Source organism: Bombyx mori, chromosome 26, assembly GCF_030269925.1.
Source record: "Bombyx mori chromosome 26, ASM3026992v2".
NCBI classification, from domain to species: domain Eukaryota; kingdom Metazoa; phylum Arthropoda; class Insecta; order Lepidoptera; family Bombycidae; genus Bombyx; species Bombyx mori.
In genome coordinates, this window is record NC_085132.1 from 2,467,424 (window position 1) to 2,494,820 (window position 27,397).

Consider the following 27,397-nt stretch of genomic DNA (forward strand, 5'->3'; position numbering starts at 1 on the left):
TTAGTGTGTGTGTGGAGTTGGAACGTTTGCTTACGTTTGCCGCTAGGGGCGCTGTTCCAACTGAATACAAATTTGTGTTAACTTTTACGCTATCGAGAACGTTAAAACACTTGAACTAAGCACACTGGTGACTTGTGTACGTCTCGATCGCACCGTTTCCCGTTCTGACAGTCACATTAAGATCAGGTGGTGATTAGTACTGACGTAGGTACATCATTTAGTATTATTCTTCCGTCAATAGCAGTAAAATTCTTGACATTTGCTGAATTATCAACACAGCTGAAGTCGACGTGGCCTAACGGATAAGACGTCCGATGCATTTGTGTTGAGCGATGCACCGGTGTTCGAATCTCAGGCTGGTACCAATTTTTCTAATGAAATACGTACTCAACAAATGTTCACGATTTACTTCCACGGTGAAGGAACAACATCGTGTAATAAAAATGAAACCCGCAAAATTATAATTTGCGTAATTAGTGGTGGTAGGACCTCTTGTGAGTCCGTGCGGGTGGGTATCACCACCCCGCCTATTTCTGCCGTGAAGCAGTAATGCGTTTCGGTTTGAAGGGTGGGGCAGCCGTTGTAACTATACTTGAGACCTTAGAACTTAGTCTCAAGGTGGATGGCGGCATTTACATTGTAGTTGTCTATGGGCTCCTGTAACCACTAACACCAGGTGGGCTGTGAGCTAATCCACCCATGTAAGCAATAAATAAAAAATCTCGAACGATTTCTCAACTCCCCATGGAACATAAGGCACGGACAGTCATACTGAAATAAACATTTTTCTATTCAACTTTTGTGGAGTATTCGTGAAAAATCACACAATTTATTTGCAGCAATATTGTCTGGTTGCGCGTCCTTCACCCTTCCGTCCCGGGGGCGACAGGGGGTGGACTGCTAAATTAGTGTGGTAGCCTGAGGCGTTTCCTGCGCTTCCGCCTCATCTCTCTGAAGAGGCCTAATGACTAATTTGCCAGTAAAATCGCCCTAGTACCTACGGATAGCGAACAAATAAAAAGCATATCTCTTTAATATAAATTTACGTAATTTTATCCGCGTAATTGGACGTCTCAGGGATTCGATTTAATATTATGTAAGCATTCACTTGGTGAGTTTGATTTTGTTAATCAATTAATTTTGAAGACATGAGTGGATGAACGGGATATGATATAAGTACAATTTGTTAATTTTGGGAAAACGTGTAACAAACTTTTGTTAGGTATTTACTTGTAATTTTTCTCCCCTACATTCAACCTTTAAGCCTGGAGTTTTAAGGTCTAATCTATACTAATATTATAAAGCTGAACAGTTTGTTTGTTTGAACACGCTAATCTCAGGAACTACTGGTCCGATTTGAAAAATTCTTTCAGTGTCAGATAGCCCATTTATCGAGGAAGGCTATAGACTATATAACATCACGATTATACCAATGCAAACGGAGCACGAATAAAGAATATTTCAAAATCGGGGTTATTTTTACCTTTTGAGAGCTTCCGCTGCGTGCGCTGCAGAAACGATTAAAGTTTCGCTAAAATAATGTAAGACAGAATTGTTCCCCTTTAAAAGATCTAAAAAAAAGTCCGCGACAGCATATGTCTATATGTTAAGGTTGGCTCTCTATAACGTTTTTTATACTAACCAAATTTGTTCTAAAGCATTATTTGTGAACTATTCCACGCGGACGAAGACGCGGGCAAAAGCTAGTATGGTTTATAGGCACATAACACCTTCATTCAAAATCTTAAAAAAGGTACTTAACTCCTTCATACACTCATGTCTTCATTTCATGTCATTGGCTATTATAATGTGTTTTTATAGATTAATCATTTCGCTCGGCGAACTAGCCCTCAGACACAGTTCTCGGCGGATCGCTTTAGCGGGTCGCGCTTCCAATCCGGTGGTAGATTCTGCGAAGCACTGCTCTTGCTAGGGCTAGTGTTAGCAAATTCTTTCAGGTTGAGCCCGTGAGCGTGTAGTTAACTAGCTCCTTAGGCTACCGACGATTAGGCGTATAAATAATTAAAATAATTTGAGGAATAGGTTTTATAACATACTAGCGGATCCGACAGACGTTGTCCTCCACAACGCGAATGAAACGAATGCATACACAATAATTGTAAATAGACATGCTTTAACAAAAACCGACTACAACTAGAAAAAAAAAGATATTCCAAAACAAATTAATATACACTTAAAACAATAATCATCGAAATCGGTTGGCGTGATATTGAGTTATTGAGTTTATTCATCTATTTGTCGCGCACGTACTTAATGCAAATTTAAGACTTATATGGTTTTCTCACGGATACCATTATCAGAACTGGACTAAATTGAAATGGGACCACAAGGGAAGCGTCAGCTTTCTAATAAAAAAAGAATCATCAAAATCGATTAACCCAGTCAAAAGTTATGAGGTAACAAACATAAAATTAAAATAAAACTTACAGTCGAATTGAGAGCCTCCTCATTTTTTTAAGTCGGTTAAAAATATCCATATATAAGCATTTAAGCCATCAACAACAAGACAGGGAAAAGACGTTTTCTTCTCTGTTCACCAAACAATTTTCTTATTTGTTTTAATAGACTACATACTATTATCTATACTATAATAATATTATAAAGAGGAAAGATTTGTTTGTTTGTTTGTTTCGAATAGGCTCCGAAACTACTGGACCGATTTGAAAAATTCTTTTTCCATTAGAAGCCGACATTGTCCCTGATGAACATAGGCTACTATTAAAAAAAAAAAAAAAATATTTTTTTTGCTTTCGTGTGTGTTTTAATGTTTCCGAAGCGAAGCGAGGGCGGGACGCTAGTTAGCTATAAATATGTTATATCAGTTGGTTTTTTTTTCAGATGATTTCTTTATTATTTCAAAATAAAAAATAGCAAACGATTTATTCACTTAGGTACTGCTAAACTATGATGGAAAAAAGAATCGACTTCTACAAAACAAAAAAAAAAAGCAAATTTCATCGAAGTCAATATAATATTGAATAATAAATAATTATAATTAGATCTTCATAAAAATTAAAAAGGGACTAAATTAGAATCAACCGGTCATTCTACCCCGAATTAGGATTGCCTGTGCTATGGTTACCAGAGATTGGCATACAGTTGAAATAAATACATATATAAAAGATAAAAAAAACCTACTTATTCTAGTAACCTCGAAGGGGTTATTCTAGATTCACCGAACTAGTAGGTGAGCTCACGGGGTTCAAACCGGGAGTGTTGCTAACACTGGCCCTAGCAAGAGCAGTACTTCGCAGAATCTACCACCGGATCGGAAACGCGATCCACAGAAGATCCGGCGAGAAACTCAGTGGGCTGTGTCTATGGGTTAATTTACTCGTCGAGCCCTTCGTCACAAGCGACGGGTTCGACGAGGACGGTGGCCGGTACTTGAGGTACCTAAAAACACCGTTAATGGATCGGGAGGATCCGTAATGGCGTGAAAAAGCATTCGGACGAAGGGCTAAAGAGCTTGTATATTACACGAATGTTTACCCGATACGGGAATCGAGCCTCCGAGAAGACAACAGTCAGAAGTCGTCGTGGCCCAAAGGATAAGACGTCCGGTGCATTCATATCTAGCGATGCACCGGTGTTCGAATCCCGCAGGCGGGTCCCAATTTTTCTAATGAAATAAGTAGGTACTTGACAAATGTTCACGATTGACTTCCACGGTGAAGGAATACCATCAAACCTAATAACGTGTAATAAAAATCAAAACCCGCAAAATCATAATTTGCGTAATTACTGGTGGTAGGACCTCTTGTGAATCCCCACGGGTAGGTACCACCCCCTCGCTTATTTCTGCCGTGAAGCAGTAATACGTTTCGGTTTGAAGGGTGGGGCAGCCGTTGTAACTATACTTGAGACCTTAGAATTTATATCTCAAAGTGGGTGGCGGCATTTACGTTTTAGATGTCTGTGGGCTCCGCCAGGTGAGCTGTAAGCTCGCCCACTCAAAAATTCAATTACAAACATCAAACTGTTGATGCTAATACCAAATAAAACGCACCTTTAGGGTAAAGCCGAGATAGATGCCCCACTTTTTGAAATAGTCATGTAATTTTGAAAATATTAATTTTATACGAATAATTTCTATTAGCGTAGTTAGCTCAATCCTTTATGTTTAATTAGTATAAATTTTTTTTTACCTATCAAATACAGATTTTGCAGAAATTCGTTTTTCGTAGAACCTTTTTTTGGAGGATAGATGCCTACCTGTATGGATAGTTGCCCCACCAAGAAAATACTGAGTAGGATAGATGCCTGCAGTGCAGGATAGATGCCCTTTATACCGTGTAAACGAAAAAACCAATCCAAATATTAAGAAGTTCTATTCCTAACAGAGCAATTGTCTCCAAGAAACATGGGTCATAATAATAAAAAAATATTTTGTATTTTTTAAGTCTTTGAATGTTTATAATTAAAAGATAATTCTCATATCACACAAATGATCATAATTAAAATTTTAAAGCGTTAAGGTAAGCGCTCAACTACAAATTTTTTAGTTTCAACATGCATTATCCTATTTTTTTATTAAATTAAATTTTACAAATATTTATTCAACAAAAATATAAATTCTTAATTGTTTATAAAATATTCACATTAAGTGTCAATGTGTACATTGCAAAATCATTTTTTTTTATATTAAATTAACACAATAAATGTATCTTTATTATTTTGTCATATTGAAGTTTAACTGGATAGTGCTTTAAATTTTCCACATCTTCTACATCATTTCTGAAAAACACGTTTCATGTAGCGAGTTCTGAAACATTAAACATTGAATCCAGTCGGATTGCGACTTCGTATTTTTATAGTTTTCAAAACATTCAATGCAGATATATTTACATGCGTTTTAGGTTTATCCCTTAGATTTCTTTAGGGGCAAATCTATTGTTTTATTTCCTTTCATTTTATAGTTAAGTGGATTGTCTTCATATTCGCTGCTTGAACTGTAAATCATTTGTTTGTGTTTTATGTTTTTGTGGCATATTTCAGCTATATTCTGAAATGGCAGAGTATGGAGGGATAGATGCCCCTAAAGGCACCTATACCCCAAAAAATCAGGGCAACTATCCTTTGTGATAAGGATAGATACCCAAATTTTTTGTAAATAAATTATAAACATAATAGCATTTATTTACACCTGGATGCAGACTCCATGAACCAATATATTCACGTAGTAAAAAATATAATGGAATTTTACACTAATTATAAAGTTATACCACGCTAAATATTAACCTTTAAATCTTTGACGTGTTCGTGAAATTCCGCGCGGAGAAAATTACATGCACGAGGAAAACACTTCGTCACCACGCGATTGTCAAATGGTACATAAGGTATAGGCTGACTGTGGTTCCTACTTATTCAATTAATTTTTTGTCATGAGTGCGGGAAGTTAGGTTTTTAGAACATGAGGCATCTATCCCGCTGCGGCATCTATCCAGGTTTTACCCTAATTAAAAAGGTAAATGACGCTTAATCCTTTCACCCTCTCACATTATAATCTACGGTTATATTATGATAAGTTTTATTAAATCCCGAAAGGCATTCGGTATGCGTATCAGGCCTCCGTAAATCGCTAGCTCGTCAAATTTACAATTAAATATATTATGTGTTTATTCTGCAACACTTAAAATCGTTATCGAAAGCCTATGTTCGATTTTTTTTTATTGCTTAAATGTATGGACGAGCTCACAGCCCACCTGGTATTAAGTGGTTACTGAAGCCCGTAGACATCTACGATGTAAATGCGTCACGCACCTTGAAATATAAGTTCTAAGGTCTCAAGTATAGTTACAATGGCTGCCCCATCCTTCGAACCGAAACGCATTACTGCTTCACGGCAGAAATAAGCAGGGTGGTGGTACCTACCCGCGCGGACTCACAAGCGGTCCTACCACCAGTAATCTTTGATGTGCATTAATGCAAACAACGAAAGGTTAGTCCTAAAAAAAAAGTACAGATTAAAACAAATTCGGACAGATTACAGTCTGTGACACATTAGCTGAGCGACCCTCTATATTCCCGCCACGGTAATTAAACTTAAGCTAAAGCATAATGACGCCACAGAAATTATCATTAAACACATAAACGCGAAAGTAGTTTCGACAATTTCAGAGGCACCGCCACTTAATTGCTTTAGTTTTAGGCCTGCGGTGTCTCACTTATACAATCGATTGCTCACCCTTCGGACGCAACCATAAAATTGCGGTCTTCAAAGACTTTAACTACTTACAAATAGAGCCGGTTTTAGTTTGTTTATCAAAGGGTTTTATACTTGTATTTTTGCAGGAAAAGGACGGGACACAGGGGTGTGTTGACTCGAGCTCAGAGGGGTGGTTCTGTTGAAGAGTGACGCCCCAAAATCTAAGGGTGCATGTCAGTTGACTTAGTAAAGTTGCTGGGAGCGCGCGGGGCGGGACGCCGATGTTACGTTTGCGCGTTTCGTTTTCCCAAAAAAAATATATAACCGTTGTCTTTGAACTGTTCTAAATTTAAAACTTTGAAATTTGAATTTTGAATTCTCTCTAAATCTCTAACGGACAGTGCTCTGAAGGATTATTTTTGTGTATGTGAAATAGTTCTTCTGAGTTCTTTGATATGTTGTGTGCCTTGTTCACGGGAGGAGTATTTCGTTTTTGAAAGGTATTTATTGTTCTAACTACATATTAAAGGAAATTCTATTTTAATATTAAGCGCGCGACTCTCTCATGCTAGACAGTTCATAAATTCAAGACCGGGCATATAACACTATGTTTTCAGTTTTTTTCTATAAGTCATACGTACGCAGCTCACGAGTGCTTAAAGTATTCATTGTCTCCTAAAAATTTTAACCGACTTCAAAAAAGGAGGAGGTTCTCAATTCGACTGTAGGTTTTTTTTATTTTATGTTTGTTACCTTATAATTTTTGACTGGGTGAATCGATATTGATGATTCTTTTTATTTATTAGAAAGCTGACGCTTCCCGTGTGGTCCCATTTCAATTTAGTCCAGTTCTGATAATGGTATCCATGAGAAAACCATATAAGTCTTAAATTTGCATTAAGTACGTGCGCGATAAATAGATGAATAAACTCAATAACTCAATATCACGCCAACCGATTTCGATGATTATTGTTTTTAGTGCATATTAATTTGTTTTGGAATATCTTTTTTTTTTCTATTTGAAGTCGGTTTTTGTTAAAGCACGTCTATTTCCAATAATTAATTTAAAAAAAAATTGAAAGTACCCACAAGTAGAACGTATTATAAGACTGCACGGGTAGCTACCTACCATTACGCCTCTTTGTAGCAGAAAGCAATTATGATTTCGAGTCAGCAACCGTTGTTGTGCCTTGCAACGGCATGCCCGTCGATGTCTATGGGCTCTGGTGGCCACTTGAAGGCAGGGCAGTCTAAGGAAATAAAAAAATAAAACCATTATGTTTTTTTTTTTCGATTTCCGATTATTCTTTATAGGCTGTTCCAATATTAGAACCGAATTAGTTATGTCCGTTTCGCGGCAGATATAGACATGATCGCACGTGCGTGTCCACAGTGTCATTATTTATTGAATTGTGTAAAAATCAACGTTATTCAAAATTTAGTGGCAATGTTTATAAATTTTAAGACTTAATAAACATTTCTTAAAATAAATAAAAATATGAAATTTCATTCACACACAAAATTCCGTATATGTATTTAAGTTGAAGTATCTACATACGCTATGATCGAGGTTGAAATTAGCTTTTTTTATTTTATTGCCTTTGTAGACAGACGAGCATACGGCCCTCGTGTTGGTGAGCGGTTACCGTCGCCCATGGACGTCAGCAATGCCAGGGGCAGAGCCAAGCCGCTGCCTACCTTTTTGACATTCCATTGAATATTGATTTGTGTATTTTAATATATTACTATACACTATTCCAATTACCAAGTCCAGGAGACAGATTCTGATGTTATTATTATGTTATTGTGTGTGTGAATTAATTGTATAATTATTTAGATTGATTGTGTATTTTTAAAAAAAGTTTACGACCATGCACAAAAAATGGTCATTATTTCAAATAATACGTGAAGCAAAAATTTTGTATCCCTTTTTACGAAAATTGCGCGGACGGAGGAGTATGAAATTTTGCACACTTATAGAGAATATAGAGAAGAAGTGCACAATGCTAATATTTTTTTTAAATAATGCAAATAGATACATTAAATCAATAAAGAAAACATTACACACACTACATACCATGTATTTGACGCACACACGCATGCATACTATTTATTGTCAAACTTTTGTTCTTGACGTCTGTGGTCAAATTGAGAATATATTAAATATTGTTTGTCTTTGTTAATATTTTTTATAGTGTAGTCTTGGCGAAATTTGTGATTATAGAAGTATAAAATACAATCATAATAGTGTACAAACTTACAATTCCAATTAATTATAGTCGAATTTCGACAACTGTCGAATGTTTATAAGTCGTCGTGGCCTAACGGATAAGACGTCCGATGCATTCGTGTTGAGCGATGCGCCGGTGTTCGAATCTCAGGCGGGTACCAATTTTTCTAATGAAATACGTACTCAACAAATGTTCACGATTGACTTCCACCGTGAAGGAATAACATCGTGTAATAAAAGTGAAAACAGCAAAATTATAATTTGCATAATTACTGGTGGTAGGACCTCTTGTGAGTCCACGCGGGTGGGTACCACCACCCTGCCTATTTCTGCCGTGAAGCAGTAATGCGTTTCGGTTTGAAGAGTGGGGCAGCCGTTGTAACTATACTTGAGACCTTAGAACTTATATTTCGAAGTGGGTGGCGCATTTACGTCGTGGATGTCTATGGGCTCCAGTAACCGCTTGACACCAGGTGGGCTGTGAGCTCGTCCACTCATCTAGCAATAAAAAAAAAAAAAAAAACTGCGGGACTTCTAGTTATTTCAAATTATGCGAAACGTGAATACGTTCTAAGAAGTGTCAAAAGGGACTTCTTAATTGGAATTGAGTTTAATTTAATGTTTTATATCAAAATTCGCGTCTGTTTAAATAATAAAATATTGCTTTTTTTCTGTGTAGATTAATTGTTATTATTAAATAATTGTAATAGTAAAAACAGTATAGATACGCTACTTTATTATTACTTATGTTTAACTTTGACGTGCCATTCAAAGAATTGGGGCCCATTTAATACAATTAAAATAACTTTACATGTGAGAATTAATTAATTAACACTACTGTGTTTATTGTTTTTTATCATTGCCATTAATTTTCAACATGTCCCCAATGATGCATAATTCGTCGTCCAAATTAGTCAAACGAATTAATAAAATACGTAATAACAAATTTCAAAATGGCGCCTGTTAATGTCACGAAACTAGTGTCAATTTTTTTTTAAAACCCTTTAAAATCATGTCTCTAGTTTTTATTTATAAAATTTTAGCGTTTTTCTTTTCTTTTGCAAATAAACATCAGCTTAGTTTGTTTTGTTTTCTGAGGCGAAAGTCGATACGTCTATAAACGATTCAGATTAGTTCGAGTCATTTTAGTGTGAATTTTCCGAAATATTTTTACTACCATGGAAGGAGCTTGAGCGATACCAGAAAACAATCGGATGATTCAAATCGGAGTGAATAATTATTTTGAGGCGGAGATAGGAGGAATTGTGACATCACGAATTGGTAGTGCGGGCTTACGCTACTTTTCGCATCAACACATCATTACGGATCCTCCCGATCCATTAACGGCGCTTTTAGGTACCTCAAGCACCGGTCACCGTCCTCGCCAAGCCCGTCGCTTGCGACGAAGGGCTCGACGAGCAAATTAGCCCATAGATACAGCCCACTGAGTTTCTCACCGGATCTTCTTAGTGGGTCGCGTTTCTAATCCGGTGGTAAATTCTGCGAAGCACTGCTCTTACTAGGACCAGTGTTAGCAACATCTCCGGTTTGAGCCCCGTGAGCTCACCTACATGTTAGGGCGAAGCTAAAATAGCCTCTCAAGACTATTAGCATAGGGAGGGGGAAAAAAACATGCGTCGCGGTAAATTCGTTTTGGTGTCTATACAATATTGTGTATATTACGTAAGGAATTAAAAAAAATATGCGCCAAAGTAACAATTATAAAAGTTGTGTTTCGGTCAAAATAAACAATGATGTTATGTTTAAATTTGTTTTTTGCATAGTCATTTAAACGATATACGGCCGACCTTGTGTTGAGTGGTAAACGGGGCCCATGGACATCAACAACGTAAATGCCGCTGTCCAACTTGAGACATGAGTTCTAAATTCTACAGTACAACAGTTAGCTGCCCGACTTTTCTAACGTATTACTAGTTCGAGGGAGAAATAGGCCTCACCCCCGATTATACTTAGTAGAAGACTTGTTATTTAATATCACAAATTAAATTCACTTATTTCTTTGTTAATTTAGAAAAAAATTTGTCTCGCGCATGGTCTGTAGGTCTGTAGGGATTTATTAAGTATTTTTTTTCGCAATTCCCGAATCGTAGATATAATTAAAAGTAATTTTACGACTTAATCACGCATTTTTAAAATTACATTGACGAATCTTAGATATAATTAAAAGTAATTTTACGGCTTCATTTCGCATTTTTAAATTACATTTTAACGCGAGATTAAACCGTAAAAGTATTTTTAATTATGTTTCGCGTGCCAGGCAGTTGTCATACTAACAAGAAAGTCGTTGCCTTTTTTCTTTTTTTGAAAATATTTTTAGAGCGCTACACGCAATGTAAACATTTTTTTTTTTTTTTTTTCCTTACCTATGCTGATAGCCTTGAGAGGCTATTTCAGCTTCACCCTAACGTTTGTAGGTGAGCTCGCGGGGCTCAACCGGAGAATTGCTAACACTGACCCTAGCAAGAGCAGTGCTTCGCAGAACGCAATGTAAAGCAAATCTTATTTGTCTTATATACATTACCGCTTCTGATGCACCTTTGTCTACGACATCCACGTTGTCTATGGGCACTAGGGGCTCCGCTCAAACGCGTAGGTCGTAATTTACGTCGGCTCGTTCGAGTTAATAAAAAAAAAACCTCCATCCCTATCTGTTGTCGTCTCTATCAGATATACCCGTTTATTACTAAAACTACCCTCGCTCGTATTAATTAAGAAATTAGCTCATTAACGTGAACACGTTAAAATCGCGAAACCAATAAAATTACAAAGTATAATCATTTTAACCCTTTTACGGTTAAGATGGTTCATCATTGTTCACACCGTTAGGTAATTGTCGTTAGTATCTTGGGAATGGACGATCGAATTGAAGTGAATATGCAATTTCGAAAAGGGCACATCTCTGAAAATGTAAAATGTTCAGGAAATGAAAAGAGACTGATTATTTTCTAAAGCGGTGTAAAATTTAAATTATTAACCTTTGAGATATATTTGAATGATAATTAGCAATTGAAAATTACTGGAATTATTATAAAATGGGTGTAGGTAAGCCTCAAAACTACATGTATATGAAAAAACGTATTTGACAAAATATGCGACATGTGCCCTTTTTGAAATTGCATATTCCGTCGGACGTCTTATCCTTTAGGCTACGACGACTCAAAATATTTAGCAATGCACCGGTGTTCGATTCTCACAGGCGGGTACCAATTCTCCTAATGAGATACGTACTTAACAAGTTCACGATTGACTTCCACGGTGAAGGAACAACATCGTGTAATAAAAATGAAACTCGCAGAATTATAACTTGCGTAATTATTGGTAGTACATGATCATGTGTTATATTTTATTACAAAAATTGTTTTAATTTGCCTGTAGGATTCGAACGCCGGACCAGTCGCATCGCACGCTATGATTACACCGGGCGTCTTATCATTTAGGCCACTACGACAATGTCGACTATTGTTTTTGGTTATACAGAAGATCCAAACAACATTCGGCTCGAAGGTTTAACATTTGTCGTTCTCTATATTATTAAGCCGGGTTAATTTGCATTTCAAAGTTACATTACGGTGTGCAACGCGGCCTATTAGCATGCAAAGGGTTAGGGAGTTAGTGTGTAGTAAACTTTATAACATTCAGAGATAAGATCGGCAAGTGAACATCTGCTTGGATTGATGACGCGTTCTCAATTAAACTATTTATAACTGGAAACAGTTCGCGATGAACTCAAATGTAAATAAGCACTGTTGTTTAATTTGGTTCCTAAAATGATTTTTAGTCTTAATCAGTTCGGTGTATTTCGGTAAGTTTGCAAGCGCCATGACCGCGGGTAGACTGCAAGTCGGATCCTCCCGATTCACTAACGCTGTTTTTAGGTACCCCAAGCACCGGTCATCGTTCTCGTCGAACCCGTCGCTTGCGACGAAGGGCTCGGCGAGTAAATCAGCCCACAGACACAGCCCACCGAGTTTCTCGCCGGATCTTCTCAGTGGGTCGCGTTTCCGATTCGGTGTTAGATTCTGCGAAGCACGGCTCTTGCTAGGGTTCGTGTTAACAACAACGTCAGGCTTGAGCCCACGAGCTCACCTACTAGTTCCATGAATCGTGAATCTAAAATAGGTAGGAAAAAAAAAGACTGCAAGCTGTGAGGTAGAATGTTGGGAGCAAACAAATCTATCTACCCTCTTTCTAGTCTATTTTTTGGTGTTACCAATGAAACTCGAATTGACGGAATTTTTGTACGCGCCCTTACTTACGTAACAAGAGCCCGTGGATAATCACGTGAGCTTTTGACGCTTTATTAAGCTCTTCGATCCGCATTATTGGCAGGAGAGTGCCTATCTATACGGACTGTGTTACCACAGGTAGAATGTGATAGAATAGGACGTAGAAATAGCTGATAATGTGACTTGAAAAGGCAGGGCTTGTAAACTGAGAAATAAGCTCTGCTACCCTTCCAACCATTTACATGGAGATTTACGGGCACACTGAAAGTTTATAATAGACTAGCGACCCGCCCTCGCTTCGCTTCGGAAACTGTAATTTATTATTGATTTCTGCACTATTTAATGGATGTTATTATACATATAAACCTTCCTCTTCAATCACTTTATCTATTAAAAAAAACCGCATCAAATCCGTTGCGTAGTTTTAAAGATTTAAGCATACATAGGGATAGACAGATATAGGGACAGAGAAAGCGACTTTGTTTTATACTATGTAGTGATACTTCATGTTTTCACATAATCCAAAAAATATACAAGTTAAATGATTATTTTCTTAGAAAAGTTAAAAATGACAATCAATAACCCGGTAACGGTATATAATATGGTATATAATATAGTATATAATATAGTATATACCGTTACGATGGACCGACCAAATATAGGCAGCTCTAAATGGTCCAGTTAACGAGTGCACAATAAGCGCCGCAGTACGCGAGGAATGGTGACGTCTTGTGAAGCGCACCACCACCCGGAGTGATGACCACGACCACTCTGCCAAGAGTGCATCCGACTGAGAAGAAGAATGTATTTATGGCAAATACAACGATAAATTGTCGGGCTCTGGGTGATTGCTTGCGGTAACTCAATTTCAACAATTTTTGAAGCATTGAACAATCTTTGAACGTTATTTTAACCGACTTTAAGACGCCCGATTGACTTTTAAATTCGCACACGCATCAAAGACCGATGACAATACAATAATTTCATAATCTCTAATATCCTGACCGATGTCAACACGATAATATAACGACAAAATTAAGTGATATATTTTTTTCTTCTTTTTTTTAGTTTAGATTGGTGGACGAGCTCACAGCCCACCTGGTGTTAAGTTACTGGAGCCCATAGACATCTACATCGTAAATGCCGCCACTCGTATTGAGTTATGAGTTCTAAGGTCTCAGTATAGTTACAACGGCTGCTCCGCCCTTCAAACCGAAACTCATTACTGCTTCACGACAGAAATAGGCAGGGTGGTGGTACCCGTGCCGACTCACAAGAGGTCCTACCACCAGATAGTTCGATTTGCTATATAAATGTTTGTTTTTCTTGTTTTTAAACAAGTATATTATTTTAATTGCTCGTATACACTTCGTGATCAATTATCGATAAATTCGATTTTCGTATTTCGATTTTCAATTTGTATTTTTTTTTCTATTTACGTAGTAACAACATATTAAAAGTTTTTTTTTTATGAACCGACGTAGGCGCGTCGAGCTTAAACATTGAATCGATAAAAAGTATCGTTTACGAATCGATAACGCGTCATCGATTCCGTGCAGCCGGCGGTTTGTTTGATTTTATCTGTGCCGATATCGTGTTACTACCTACCGCAATGTCATTATTAATCGGTGCTTAAAAAAATAAGGTATTTGTAAAAAAATAGTAATTTGTTTACGTAGGTATGTACACAATAAGATGTTTATTCGGAGAACGTTCAGGGTAATTTAAAACGGTGTTACCAGTTTGAAAAATTTGCGTTCGAGGATAGTATTTTTTTTTAAATACGCGGTCGAATACGAAGTTGTATATAATGATAATGCCGCGTTAATGAGATCTAATATTTTTTATTGTAGGTGCAGGCAGACTTGCATCAGACTCGATGGTGAAATGGTCACCGTTGCCCAAAGTCATCAGTGGTAGCTAGGTCGTTTCTTAAATCTGTAATAATGGATTTACTAAACATGAAATCGGGTCGCATGAAAGTTGAAGTTAGAAAGACGCTATCTCGCCGTGCGGGCTCAAAGCACGCATCACCTCAGGCTTAATTTTGTGGTGAAAAAAAATAACTCTTTGATAATTACAAATTGTAACTAATTTCATTTATTTTTTAATTTTTACGTAATCTTAGTTTCATCTCGGATTTGTTATCTTTAGTGGGAATGTCAATCGACCGTAGCACGAAAAGCAAATACTACACTTAATATTAAAGGCACGAAAACTACGAAGTATTTGAAGCGTTTGAAACAATAAAATGACAATAATAAACGCGAAATTAAACAGTTTTCCCGGCTGTGACGAGACTTGGTACAATTGTTATTTGTGTGAAGGGAAGATTTATTTCATAGTTCAATCAACAGAGGACCGGTTCCATAGACACAGCTCACTGAGTTTCTCGCCGGATCTTCTCAGTGGGTCGCGTTTCCGATCCGGTGGTAGATTCTGCGAAGCACGGCTCTTGCCATGGTCAGTGTTAGCAATTCTCACAGATTGAGTTCGTGAGCTCGCCTATCCGTAAACGCGCGTAGTTGGAATAGGTCTAACCTAATGTTTATCACAGCTGTATAGCATCTAGCTGTACCCGTCCGCTTCGCTGGGCATTTAAAATTAACATTATCATTTCTCACCCCCTCAAAGATTCTCATCATTAACGCCCCCGCAACTGGTATAGGGAGTCCAACACTCATAAATATTAGCCTATCCATTAAATACATGTATTTTCTACAGGGATACCAAGTTTCAAGTCAATCGGATGCACGGTTCAGTAGTTATAACGGAACAACCGCAAAAACCGCTGTAGATTTATATATTAGTATATAGATTGAGCGACAGTCATAGCGCAGTCGATTTGATTTTTTATTACACGATGTTATCTCTTCACAGTACAAGTTTCTAGAACATGAGTTAAGTACGTTAATTGTTTGAAAAATTGTCACCTGCTGCGATATTCGAACACCGGCACCATTGCATAGCTCGATACGAATGCACCGGCCGTCTTATCATTTAGGCCACTGCGACTACGAATTACATTCCTCATATCATAAATGGAACGAATTAAAGGAGGGGTCATTGACCATGGTCATTGAGTTACCATTGCGTTTTAGAAAAAAAAGAAAAAAATGCTTTATTGAAATTTAACATTCTCATCATTCTCCTATCAGTCACCTGGGGTCGATGTGCAACATGTTTTCTCCTTCCATACTGTTCTATACTTCTCATATGCCATTTCTTTGCTCACATACTCTTACACATATCGTCTTTCAATCAATCCGTTCAATTCTTCTTAGGTCTACCTCTTTCTCTAAATCCTTCCACATTCATAATTTGGATGTGTCAAGGAAATGAAATGAAATTTAACGTTCTGAATTTTAATAATATACCCTACCTATTTGTTTTGGTATCTATTTTAAACTAGCAGACCCGGCAGACTTCGTAGTGCTTCAATCTATAAATAAAAGACTTAAACTTTTGTATAAAATACACCTAAAACAAACAAAAGGAATCCGTCCGACGGGGAACACATCAATGGAAAAACAAAATTGTTATTTTTATTTAAGTCCGAGCATTTTCATATTTATCTACCTTTTAAACCTTCTCTGAAATTCCACAAATAATTCAAAACCAAAATTAGCCAAATCGGTCCAGCCGTTTTCGAGTTTTAGCGAGACTAACGAACAGCAATTCATTTATATATATATATATAGATAGATAGATAGATAGATAAATGCTACAACAGTAGCATAGCAGTAGCAAACAGTACCTAAATGCGCGGGAAGGCGTTAAACTGAATGCAACACATGTAGTTTTATTTTAGAGACCTTTTTAACAGCATAAAGTGTACGAATACAGAGTAGGTAGGTACTAGATAAAATAGCGTTTCGAAATGCCCGTTTGCGCTTTGAACTAGGCAAAGCAAGCAAGTTAAATTGCAACAATAAAACGTGTTTATGTCCGTAGGAGTGGCCGGTCGGGTCGTCTTTAATTGTTTTGTAACACGATTGTTGTATCCACTTATAAATACATTGTTGTGGCCTGATTAAAGGCGCGGCTTAATATCGAATTTTGTTTTGTTTTCCCGGTCTAGTCCCAGGGTTTTAGAACTTATCTCCCCTTAGAACTTATCTCAAGGTGGGTGGCGTAAATTTACGTTGTAGATGTCTATGGTTTCCAGTAACCACTTAACACCAGGTGGGCTGTGAGCTCGTGCACCCAGCTAAGTAATAAAAAAAATACGGGTCAGCTTTTGTCCTGTCTTCGGTGTCCTTCTGGGTAAGGTTGTAATCGTCTATATCCGCCTTTACCACATCCAACTAGCGTTGGGTCTACCCCGGGATCTTGGAGCTGGTACGTATCTGTGGCATTTTTTTCCGGCATAGCCTAGAGGCCCGCGGCTTATGCGGCCGCACCATCGGAGACGATTATCCTGCAGCATATTTTATAAGCACTATAGATTCTTATAGAACAAACAAATCTGTTCTCGAGCAACTTCGCATAGAAACGAGACTGTCGACCATTTGTTACCAGAAGATTCTTGGTTACTTTGGTCACATTGCTCGGCGGCCACCAGACAACTTTGAAAAATTTACTGTGGTGGGCAAGATAGAAGGGAAAAGACCCGCCGGCCGGCCTGGTCAGATCAGATAACTGCGCTCACTGGACTCTATGTTGCGACCGCCCTCAGAGAAGCCGAAAACCGAAGGATGGAAACTGATGGTACAAAGAGCCACGAAGGGCTTTCAGGGACACGACCTTCAGCAATGGAGTATGCGACTAAAAAGAAGAAGAAGAAATTGATTCTTAATGAGTTTATGTTTTGGAATGTTTTCCGAGTGGCTCGCTCACTGAGCCAGACTTGGTCTAGACTGAGTCGTCGCGATGAGTTAAACGCTTAGGTAATTATAAAATGACTCGTGTTTGTTTATTTCGTGTAGACTGTCGGACATCGGCGACTTAGTGTCGCCCTACGAGACGATTCACATTTATCACGAATTCTTACTTACGTATTCGATTATATCTATATATTAATACGTGAACCAAAAACTTTGTACCCCTTTTTACGAAAATTGAGGAGTATGAAATTTCTCACACTTATAGAGAATATAGAGAAGGAGTGGACAATGTTAATTTTTTTTTTAAATAATGCATAAAAGATACTTTAAATCAATAAAGAAAACATTACACACACTACCATGTATTTGACACAACACATACATAAAAATATACTCTTTGTTTACTGTCAAATGGGAAACTTTTGTTTTTGTTTAAAGTCTCTGGTCGTATTTAAAATATATTAATATTGTTTTTCTTTAATATTATTGATCTATAGTGCAGTTTTGGCGAATACTGTGATTATATTATCGAAATATAATAGTGTTTGACAATAGAACCATAATAATCTTTAAACTTATAATTTCATTAATTATAGTCGAATCTCGACTACTGCGGGGCCACTAGTAGGACTTAGATGGCTGCACATTGTTTTGACATCATTACGACAATATTTGAGGCCCTCAGCACAAAAGTGGCCTAAGCATAGTTTATATGGAGGCAATTAGGTTTGAATTTTCATGAATTTGAATTTGAGTAAGCAAAAAAAACAATCCGCGCAAAAATAATGCTTACAAAGCTATCTGTTATCTATGAATGAAACTATGGATAGGCCGGTTTTACATCAAAATTTATTAAATTTTAAATAAATTCCAACATACGTCATAAAAAAAATGTGGGTTAGGCCACTTTCGCGCTGATGGCCTCATTTAAGCTTCTTGCTTTGCAAAAGATAGTTCGTGTACAAATGAGAAAAAAATATCATTTTTCATCTAGGTACATATTCTTAAACGATCGTTCAAAACATTAATTCTTAAATATTATGTTTAGTTTCATATTTGTAACCTTAAATAAAAAGGTCTGATCAAATCACGTGCTAGTCAGTCAATGCTGTTTATATTTATTACTAGCTGACCCGGCAGACTTCGTAGTGCTTCAAACGGTAAATAAAAGACCGACGGGAGACACATCAAAGGAAAAACAAAATTGTTATTTTTTATATAATTCCGAGAATTTTCATATTTATCTACCGTTTAAGCCTTCTCTGGACTTCCACAAATAATTTAAGACCAAAATTAGCCAAATCGGTTCAGCCGTTCTCGAGTTTTAGCAAAACTAACGAACAGCAATTCATTTTTATATATAGAGATTACGCAAGTCTTATTAACCGCAATTAGAATTAGTCCTCTGTTAGAAACCTTACAAGAAAAACTGGTGGCGATTCACCACTAATATAAACAGCATCCTGTATTTGTTGTTCAATAACTTAAACAGTTTCTTTTTATTGCTTAGATAGATGGATGGGCTCACGGCCCACCTGGTGTTAAGTGGTTACCGAAGCCCATAGACATCGACAACGTATATTACGCCACGCAACTTGAGACATGAGTTCTAAAGTCTCAGTTTTACAATACAACGGCTGTGCACCCTTCAAACCGAAACGCATTACTGCTTCACCCGGCAGATATAGGCGGGGCGGTGGTACCTACCCGTGCGGACTCACAAGACGTCCTACCACCAGTAAAAGCGTGTGGTAAAACTTTTTAAACAGGTTTAATACTCTCTTCATAAACCGAGGGAAAGCAAAGCGAATATGGTGCAATTTCATAAATAAATAGTTTAATTGAGGAAGCACACGTCAAATATTATTTTAATTACTTTCATAACACACTTGCTTATCATACATCGCTATGGAGTCGGACGTGCGCGTAAAAATCGAGGTTTTATCGACGGGGTCGCGACAAATCGCCCATCAACTATACATTTCCGTTAATTAAATATAACTAGTCAGGTCATAAGTATTGTCACACAGTAAAAACTTTTCTTTTAGAATGCTGGCCACAAAAAAGTTTATTGAATTCGAATTTCGAATTGTTCATGAAAATAAATATGTATACTTTTAGAATTTTACTCATTTTTAAATATGGAGTGGACGCTTAAAGAAGACCGTGTTGCAGTTATTGCGTTGCATCGTTGCGGTTACGCGCCAATTCAAATTTTTAACATACTGAAAAATTTGAATATAACCAAAAGATTCGTTTATCGTACCATCAAACGATACAATGAAGACTCTAGTGTAGATGACAGGTCAAGAAGTGGTCGCCCTCGGTCTGTTAGGATTCCAGCAGTGATAAAAGCTGTGAAGGCGCGAATTCAAAGAAATCCCAAACGTAAGCAGAAACTGTTGGCCCTTCAGATGGGTTAAGCAGAACCACGGTGAAAAGGGTGTTAAATGAAGACTTAGGGCTTCGGGCATATCGAATAAAAACAGGACATCGTTTGACTGCTCGTCTAATGGACCTGAGACTGAAGAGATGCCGCGCTTTGTTGAAGTGGTACGCGGGAAAAAAATACCGGGAAATTCTTTTTTCGGATGAAAAAATTTTTACTGTAGAAGAGAGCTACAACAACCAAAATGATAAGGTGTACGCACACAGTAGTGAAGAAGCGAGCAACCGTATTCCGCGTGTCCAACGAGGTCATTTTCCATCCTCGCTCATGGTATGGTTGGGAGTTTCTTATTGGGGCTTAACAGAGGTACATTTTTGTGAGAAAGGTGTAAAAACGAATGCAGTTGTGTATCAAAATACAGTCCTGACGAACCTTGTGGAACCTGTTTCTCATACCATGTTCAATAACAGCCACTGGGTATTCCAACAAGATTCGGTGCCAGCTCATAGAGCGAAGAGCACACAAGACTGGCTGGCGGCGCGTGAAATCGACTTCATCCGGCACGAAGACTGGCCCTCCTCCGGTCCAGATTTGAATCCGTTAGATTACAAGATATGGCAACACTTGGAGGAAAAGGTGTGCTCAAAGCCTCATCCCAATTTGGAGTCACTCAAGACATCCTTGATTAAGGCAGCCGCCGATATTGACATGGACCTCGTTCGTGCTGCGATAGACGACTGGCCGCGCAGATTGAAGGCCTGTATTCAAAATCACGGAGGTCATTTTGAATAAACTTTAGTGTCATAAGAATCTATGTTTTGTTAAGTTCATTTTGGTATATGAATGGTTACATAATGAATAAACTTGTTTCAATTATTTTACATTAAATATGTGACAGAATTTATGACCTGACTAGGTATAAGTATAAAAATGAATTGCTGTTCGTTAGTCTCGCTAAAACTCGAGAACGGCTGGAACGATTTGGCTAATTTTGGTCTTGAATTATTTGCGGAAGTCCGGAGAAAGTTTAAAAGATAAATATGAAAATGCTCAGAATTAAATAAAAAATATAATAACAATTTTGTTTCTCTTTTGATGTGTCCCCCGTCGGATGGATTCCTTTTGTTTGTTTTAAGTTTATTTTATACAAATGTTTAGGTATTTTATTTATCGATTGAGGCACTACGAAGTCTGCCGGGTCAGCTAGTTAAATATAAAATTTTATCCACTTTACTGATGGTAGGACCTCTTGTGAGTCCGCACGGGCTGGTACCACCACCGTGCCTATTTCTGGCGTGAAGCAGTAATGCGTTTCAGTTTGCAGTACGCGGCAGTCGTTGTACTGTAAAAACTGAGACCTTAGAGCTCATATTTCGATATGGGTGGCAGCATTTACGTTATAGATGTCTACGGGCTCCGGTAACCACTTAACATTAGATGGGCCGTGAGCTCGTACACCCACCTAAGCAATAAAAAAACACACACACGCGAGATTAAATCGTATAAACATATTTAATTACATTCCGTATTATTTCTTACGTATGATCATCGCATTGTCACTGTTACAGGCAAAATTTTAAATTGAAAAATACAGATAATGTGAACATCGACCACAAAACAAAACGGTGGCTAGCGTTTATCGTAACACGATGATCAGTGTCGACCGACATTGCCAATGGCTGTTTTAAAATTGATGTTGTATGATGCGTTTGTGGGTTGAGCTTTTATGAATTTATTAATAAGGGCCGAATCACTGGATTAGGTTGCGATAAGACCTATCTAGGTCCTATGCTAGAGAAACGAATTAGTTAATAAGCCACAGTTGTTACACATTTAAAACCTGAATCACTAAATTGATTTAAATGGTTGACCGGTAGAGAATGCCTCGGGCATTAAGTCCGCCACCGTACCGGTCACCGTCCTCGTCGAACCCGTCGCTTGCGACGAAGGGCTCGACGAGCGAACTAACCCATAGACATAGACACAGCCCACTGAGTTTCTCGCCGGATCTTCTCAGTGGGTCGCGTTTCCGATCCGGTGGTAGATTCTGCGAAGCACTGCTCTTGCTAGGGTCAGTGTTAGCAACTCTCCGGTTGAGCCCCGCGAGCTCACCTACAAACGTTAGGGTGAAGCTGAAATAGCCTCTCAAGGCTATCAGCATAGGTAGGATAAAAAAAGTCCGCCATTGTACTTCTGTGCATAAGGTAAACAAATAAATTAGCAAAACCAATTCACACAACTCCGTTCCTCACAACGCTTCGATCTCATTTCCCAATGTTGAGTTACAAATAAAACCTAGTAAGCACGCATTAATAGTGCCAACCGCAAAAAATCTTTCGAATCTATTTACAAAATCCCGTATAACGTCTAAGACGGTTAATATTATTTATAATTCAGTACATTAAAGTGCTTTATTGTTCTAAGGCTTATTTAGGGGTGTCCCAGGGGCATTAAGCTAATATTAGGAGGGTTCCGCCTACCCTTATTGCCTACGCTCTGAATTATAAATAAAGAATCATTCGGTTTCTAAATCTTCAGGATTTTTTTTCTTATACCTTAAGTAATCGTATTTTCGAATTGACTTGAAAAAAATATCTATTATAAGGTTGTTTTTTTTTTGTAATAATAAAGCTTATTGTGATGAACACTCAGCTCGGTAATAAGGTTTATCCTCTGAGACCAGACACAGTTCAGAGTGCTTAAATTTTTTATTTTAAGCAGACGAAATTTAAGCCTTGGCCTAATGCTATATAATACTAGAACCCATAGACATCAAAACATGAATGTTGCCATGCCTCTGAAATTGTGTTGCCCAAACCAAATTTCTCAAATACGATCTTATGTCATATTTACGAATAACTTCCCCAATGTCGGAAACACCGTGTAAGAGAAAACTATAATTTTTCTTATCAGAAATGCATTTGAGACGCTGACCTCAAGTCCAATGTATCTGTTTGTTGACTGTTTTTCTAATGTTAATTGTGTTTTGGTGTGCAATAAAGTATGTTTTTCAGAGTTGCCTTGCGGTCCCCGTACGGTTCACACGTATCGGTCGACGCGGCGCGGTTAACGAGTAATTACGAATATAATATCACTACCGAGTGTTCTGTTTTAACACCGTTTGTCAAGTTAGGGGTACTCCTGGCAACGGGAGCCCCTTCTGACACTATGGATAAACCTACCCCCACCGAAAGTTATGCCAATGTCACATCTAAAACCAGCTACCCGAAGAAAGATCAAGCTATTATTATAAACTCAATCGACGGAATCATGATTCGAGACTACTTGTTAGCCCTTTCCGCAGTGACCAAATCAACGTCAATCCGCTTCATTTCTCGCATTTCCAACTCGAGAATCTGCGTGTACTTGGACTCAAAACAAACAGCTGACGAATTGGTTGACGTCATTAAAAACGTTAAAGTGAAAGACCACGTATTGGAGATTCGGCCGCTGATAACAAGAAACAAACGTATCGTTTTATCCAACGTTTGCCCCATAATTCCGCACGATATCTTAGAAGAAAAATTTAATGAAATGGGTATTAAAGTATTGTCTCCCATAACATTCATGAAAGTGGGCATCCCGGACCCTGGTTTTTCACACATTATGAGCTTTAGGAGACAAGTATACGTTTCCCCTGAGGATGAAAAAAGATTACCAGAATCGATGCAAATTAACTATGATGAAACCAATTATTGGATTTATATTACAAACGAAACAATGAAATGCTTTGTATGTAATGGAATGGGACACTTGGCAAAATACTGTCCGCAAAGCAGTCAACAGGTTCTTGGTACCAAAGGCCCTAACAACCTCACGCAAGAAAAACCAACTACTTCCAATGACACTACAGTCGAAACCAACAAGCTACCGTCACAGTCTCTCAATTCTACAATTAATCTTGAATCTGAAATAAACCAAATCTACCCTCCTACCGAAATTTCCAAACCGCAAGTACCAACAAACTTACTACCACACAATAAATTTGACATATACAAAGGTGTTAAGCGGATTCATCCATCTACCTCTTCAGAACCATCACAACCGGAAATAAATCAAGCTGAACCTACTTTAGATGACAGTAATATTATAGTCAGTGATTACACGGATGAAACCGACAGTAATTGGTCTCTGGACGAAGAACTAAAGAAGACCCCTAAGTCACTCAAGAAGAAGAAGAAAACTCTCGATGACAGAACTGAAGAACAAGTTTGGAAGGATATTAAAACAGAGTTGGATCAGTCAGAAATACAACCTCACTTTCCACTCACCTTAGACCAGTTTATTAGTTTTCTAGATAATTCCCGTAGCAAACAAAATCTTCAAGAACTTATCAAAGACTATACAGATGATATCCCGGATCTAATTGATATGTGCACATTTCTCCGCACTAAAATGAATTTAAATAGGAACCTCAAAAATAGATGTACAAGATTAGTTAAGAAACTAGAACTTATCAAACTGTTAGAAACCAGTAACAAGCCATAGTCTCTTTTATTACAATTTTCTTAAAAATAAGGTAAGTGATTTAGTTATTTGACATAATGAAAATTTTACAGTGGAATGTTAACGGTTTTCATAGACGATTAGAGAATATACAACGTATATTAAATGATATTGACCCTCTTTGTATTTGTATCCAAGAAACTAATTTTAAAAATAACTACTGTGCTAAGTTGAAGAATTATATTCATTTTTTCAAAAATCGATCAAATAGCAGTATAGCTAGTGGTGGAGTAGCTACTTATGTAAAATCACACACACTGCCCAAAGAGGTCGATATTATCAGCCCACTAGAAGTGATAGCAATAAGAATAGAATATCCTTTGGCTATTACAATATGTAACATCTATTTGCCCAATAGCTGCCCCTCAAGTGAAAATGACCTGAATCATCTAAAAAATCAGCTTCCAACACCTTTTGTATTATTGGGTGACTTTAATAGCCACCATTTTTATTGGGGTTCAGATCACTGTGATCTGAGGGGTAAAATTATATCTGGCTGGTTAGATGTAGACGAAAATATGATTCTCCTTAATACTAATCAGCCCACACACTTTAATAATAGCAATGGTCACACCAGCAGTATCGATTTAGCCTTTGCTTCACGAAGTATATCAACTTACTTTGACTGGTATGCATTAGACGATCTATACGACAGTGATCACTACCCTATTATAATTACATTAAAGATAGATTTAAGCCCCGCTAACGAAAACGCCCCGCAACACTTCAAATATCAGATGACAGACTGGCCTAACTTTCGTTCTGATATAGAAATTAAAATTAACCAACTAAGTAAAGTTACACCCGAATCTTTGACCAGAATTAATGACTTAGTTGATGAATTTAATCAAATACTTCTCGGTTCAGCGGAAAAACATATACCTAAAACAACAGGGAAAATTAAAAAGAAACAAGTGCCATGGTGGAACGACGAGTGTGATAAATCACTTAAAGAATCAAAAAGAGCATATAGACTTTATAAAAAAGAAAAAAGAAAAGCCGAATATTACCAAAAAAGTCCAAATCGTTTGGACGATCTCCAAAATCTTCAAGATTCACTTAAGATAGATTACAAAAGGAAAAGAGCCAATGCTAGAAGAATATTTAAAGAAAGCAGAAAGAAAAGTTGGGAAAGTTTTATCACTTCCATTAATAGTTACACTCCGCCAGGGATTGTATGGCAAAAAATAAACGCTATTAATGGACAAAAAAGCAAAAAACAAACAATAGTCTTAAAAAACAATGATAGACAGTTAAGTGGTGATCCAAAAAATAACTCGGAATTATTAGCGTCTGCTTTTGCTGCAAACTCTAGCTCTAATAATTACAGCCAAGAATTTCTATCTTTTAAAAACCAAATAGAAGAGAATAATAATGTATTCGATTTTTTGGATAATAGTAACTCTATCAATCAAAATATTACAATTCATGAACTGTATTTCTATTTACACCAATTAAAACACTCTAGCCCTGGACCAGACAACATATCTAACACCTTAATCAAAAACCTTCCACTCGTGGCTCTAGAACGACTCCTTGACATTTACAACTTCATTTGGCTCAATCAAGTCTTTCCTGATAAGTGGCGAGAAGCCATTGTTATACCGATTCCGAAACCGGGGAAATTACCAACCTTAACTTCCAGTTACAGACCTATATCGCTCACTTGCAATTTGTGTAAATTACTCGAAAAAATCGTAAGTAATAGATTGAGATGGTATTTAGAACAGAATCAACTAATATCAGCAGTTCAATTTGGTTTTAGACAATATAAGTCAACATTAGATCATCTTGCGTATTTGGAAAACGAAATATTAACATCCTTTGCAATTAAAAATAAGGTTGTGGCGGTTTCCCTGGATTTGGAAAAGGCTTATGAAATGGTGTGGAAACACAGAGTCTTGTTACTCCTGGAACAGATGAGTATTAAAGGTAACACCCTAGCCTTCGTTAGAAATTTTTTGGAAAACAGGAGGATTAGGGTTAAGGTAGATGGCATCGTTTCAGATCCTATCAATACCGAGAACGGTCTACCGCAGGGATCTGTGGTGAGCGTAATACTTTTTTTAGTTTCAATTAATAGCGTAACAGAGGTAATAGAAAGACCAGTGAAGGGATGTTTATTTGCGGATGACTTAACCCTTGTATGCAGTGGGAACAGCATTAAACCAACGCAAACACTATTGCAAAATACTTTAGATAAACTAAGTGAATGGTGTCGACATACTGGATTTAAATTTTCAGATACGAAAACTGAGTTTATCGTTTTAGCAAAAAGGAAAAAGAAAGAAACAGTAAGCTTAACAATTAATAATAAACAAATTAAAGAGGTCCGTCATCTAAAAATATTAGGTTTAATCTTTGATCAAAAACTGAACTGGGTCGACCACATAAAAAAACTAAAATCAGATTGTTATAATAGACTCAACGTCATCAAAATTCTATCAGGAAGTAGTTGGGGCTCAGATAGCACATGCATTAAGAATACATACAAAGCATTGATAAGACAAAAAATTGACTATGGCTCTATTATTTATGACTCTGCATCTTCCAATATTTTAAAAACCCTAGAAAGTATACACAACACTAGTTTAAGATTAAGTCTAGGAGCCTTCAGAACAAGCCCAATAAATAGCATTCTAGTTGAAGCAGAGGAAATGCCACTAGCTTTTAGGAGAAAAGAGTTATGCCTGTCATATGCTACTAACCATATAACAAACAACAAAGACTCATTTATACTAAAGGACCCTGTACCATCGGATATAGAATTTAGGTTACAACCAACCCTTTCATCTCCTTTGAGGTTAAGAATTAAAAAATACCTCGCAGAAATAAATTTAGATTTTCCCCCAGTATTTCCACGTAAACACCACTACTATCCTCCGTGGCACCAATCAAATTTCACAATAAATATGGAAATAGCTCAAAATAATCCCCGAGACACCACATCAGATTATATCTACAAAGATCTTTTCTACGAAATTAAAAATAATCACTTAGACTTCAAGATGTACTACACGGACGGCTCAG

At 37.3% G+C, this 27,397-nt stretch overlaps 2 protein-coding genes across 2 annotated transcripts in view; one reads left to right on the plus strand and one right to left on the minus strand.

Annotated features, from left to right (window-relative positions):
• The window catches only part of LOC105842535 (uncharacterized), an 81,243-nt gene that overhangs the window by 45,529 nt on the left and 8,317 nt on the right, over nucleotides 1–27,397 (minus strand). The gene's annotated exons all lie outside the window — the stretch shown is intronic.
• LOC101737794 (homeobox protein HMX3-B) overlaps nucleotides 6,402–27,397 on the plus strand; it is a 47,619-nt gene continuing 26,623 nt past the window's right edge. Inside the window, exon 1 of the mRNA XM_038020683.2 lies at nucleotides 6,402–6,669. The gene's annotated coding sequence lies outside the window, so the exon portion shown is untranslated. The remainder of the gene's footprint in view (nucleotides 6,670–27,397) is intronic.